The sequence below is a fragment of the Physeter macrocephalus genome, chromosome 11 (assembly GCF_002837175.3).
Source record: "Physeter macrocephalus isolate SW-GA chromosome 11, ASM283717v5, whole genome shotgun sequence".
Lineage (NCBI taxonomy): Eukaryota > Metazoa > Chordata > Mammalia > Artiodactyla > Physeteridae > Physeter > Physeter macrocephalus.
In genome coordinates this window covers 105827134-105829972 of record NC_041224.1, presented here as the reverse complement: position 1 = coordinate 105829972, position 2839 = coordinate 105827134, and the positions used below count along the sequence as shown (strand labels likewise).

Below are 2839 nucleotides of genomic sequence, written 5' to 3'. Positions count from 1 at the left end.
GGAGAAACTATTTTAAGGTTTTTTCAAAGAGGAAGCCACAGTTTCTTTGAGTCAATAACAAATTTAGTGACCCAAGTCCCGACGCTAATTTTCCCGTTGAGATACTTAAATGTTCGAAAATCCACTGAAATATGAAAACTTGTCGGACCCCCAAATCTGGACAGCTGACGCCGGCTCTTCCCCTGTGGGGAGGGGGACCTTGCTCTGGGCTCTAAATCTGCCCAGAGCGGGTGCTGAAGGCTCGATCCCATCTCTTTCCCCACCGCCCTTAAGCCCCGCTCCGGCTCCGGCCGCCCTCAGGGCTCTTGCTGCGGGTCCTCACAGCCAGGGCGTCCGCGGAGGCTGGCAGCGCTCCCCGCAGTTTGTAACGGACTCCGCCACAATCTAGGCAGCGAAGCAGCACTTGCGCACTAGTACTGGAAACTGAGAGGAAGCGGTTCCGCTCGGGTGTTTAATTTGGCACATCTGGACACTGGCGAGAAGATACGAGCGGAATTTTCGCAGGAGTTAAAGTTACGAGAAGAGAGGTGGGCGGCTGGTGAGGAAGATTTGAAAATAATAAGTACACCCGAGGCCCCAGCGAGATTTGAACTCGCGACCCCTGGTTTACAAGACCAGTGCTCTAACCCCTGAGCTATGGGGCCTTGATGTACAACTTGTTTCTCTTCCTTCCTGCTGGACCTTTATTAGAGTGTCTGTAGGTACCAGGCGACCAAAACCCCTGAGCTATGGGGCCTTGATGTACAACTTATTTCTCTTCCTTCCTGCTGGACCTTTATTAGAGTGTCTGTAGGTACCAGGCGACCAAAACCTGAACGTCGTTTCTATCTATTTCCCAACTACTGGAACTAAGTTTGTAGACTCTTGCTGGGGACAGAGCAATATGGGGGGCGGTGACAGGAACTACCACTATTTTAAATTGCAGAAATCTGCCCAACCCTGCACAGTCTGAGGTAGTGAAAGCTTTCCCCCCCCGCGCCCTCTGCAAATTGTGAAAATTAAGATCTTTCACATGAAACCCAGACATCCGCACACGGTTTTCTCCTTGATTTGGACATCCACCGACCGGCAACCGCCTGCCTCAAGTTCGTTAGACTAGGGACCTCTTTACAGCTCGAGTCGCAGCGCCAGAGCAGGCATTCGTTAATTCTCTGTTTAATTCTTCCCTTCATTCAATAAACACTGAGCTCCAATTCTGTGTTAGGCTCTGCACTTAGGAACGAGGCATCCAGATATAGTCTTTACTTTGAAGTCACTGGCATAGTCTTGTGGTATAAAAGAAAGTTTTCATGAAAGAGAACAATGAAAAGTAGCTGTGCTGCGTGTGCGGGGCGGTGGACAGTGTCAAGGTTCACAAACCTACAGAGTGAGCCATCACAGAGGCAGTCCTGCAGGAGGGGATGGGACTTGAGCTGCGCTTTGAAGAAAGGTTAAGACATACAAGTTTGGGGGCGGAGTGATCCCTGGTAGAGAAAAATTTATGAGCGAAGTTGGAGAGAAAGACCTAGGCATTTAAAGGGCCAAGGAAGACACTGGGGCAGATTGCCGGCCCTGGTGGAAGTGAGGGAATGTAAGACAAGTTAGCAGGAGACTGTGAAGTTTCTGGAATGAAGTTACACCTTTTGAAAAATTGAACATGGAAACTCACAAGGCTTGGAGATGCAGAATGAATTGAAGGGAAGAGAAACCAGAGTCAAAGGGACACCAGAGATTGGCAATGGCGCAGATCCTCAAACATAAAATGCAGGAGAGTAATAGTTACTGGACTGGAAAGGAAGGAATGAATGAGAGAGACACAGGCAAGGGAGATTCTGCTAAAGTTAGATATGAATGAAGAAGAAATGAGACAACAAAGAGGAAAGAGTCAGGGAGGATTCTCAAATATCATATCTTGGAGAAACAAGATGATACTGAAAAAAAATCTAAGGGAGAGATGGGTATCTCGAGAAGGCAGAGGGGGGAGAAGTGCTCAGATTTAGGTAGGCTGAATCTGAGGTGTGGTTGGAGGATATAGGAGTTTATGATAGCCAGAATACTCTTCTGTCTAGAGTTCTGTAGATTGATATGTCAAGGTTAGATCAAATTACATAAGTCATTTATTGAGTCAGAGCCTCTAAGATTTATGTGCTCTTGAAAGAAGAGAGTACAAAGAGAAAACAGCAGACACCTGAACATGAGGTTTCTGAATAGCCCTGTCGCAGGCGTTTGTCATACTAGTGAGCATCCAACATTTTTTAAACATTTTCCTTACTTTTTGTAATTTCACATATTATAAGTCAGTCTGTCCTAGAAAAGTTGCTTTCCCACCTGGCAGCTGAGAGTGAGCATGTTACCTAGATCTACCAATCAGATGCATCCAGGGAAGATTTCAGTTTAGAAGTGTAAACCAGGAATAAATAATCCCACAGGGAAATCCCATACTTTTCCAATGGTGAAGGTGTCAGATTCTTGGGTAGAGAGACGAGTACTAACACTATAGATTTCTTAAATCTATAGATTACTGTCTTTCTTCTGTTCTGGAAAATTCTCAGCCATTCTCTTTTTAAGTGTTGTTTTTCTTTCTCCATTCATGAAACTGGAATTAAACATATATTAGACCTTCACACCCTGTCCTCCATTTCTTTTAACCTCTCTTCTGTATTTTCTATCTTTCTTTCTCTCCAAGTTGCATTGTGGATTACATGTTCTTACTCATAATCCACTAATTTTCTCTACAGCTGTGTTTAATCAGCTGTTAAAGCTACCCACTGAGTAAACTGTAATTATAAATTGTAATTTTCAATTCTAGAAGTTCTATTTGCTTCTTTTTCAAAACTACTAAGCCAAATTTTGTAATTTC

The 2839-nt window shown here is 44.6% G+C and overlaps 1 non-coding gene across 1 annotated transcript; it reads right to left on the bottom strand.

The window, feature by feature from the left end:
• Nucleotides 1-571: 571 nt before the first annotated feature.
• Nucleotides 572-644, bottom strand: TRNAT-UGU (transfer RNA threonine (anticodon UGU)). The gene has a single exon. It is a non-coding gene; the product is annotated as a tRNA-Thr (tRNA).
• Nucleotides 645-2839: the final 2195 nt, after the last annotated feature.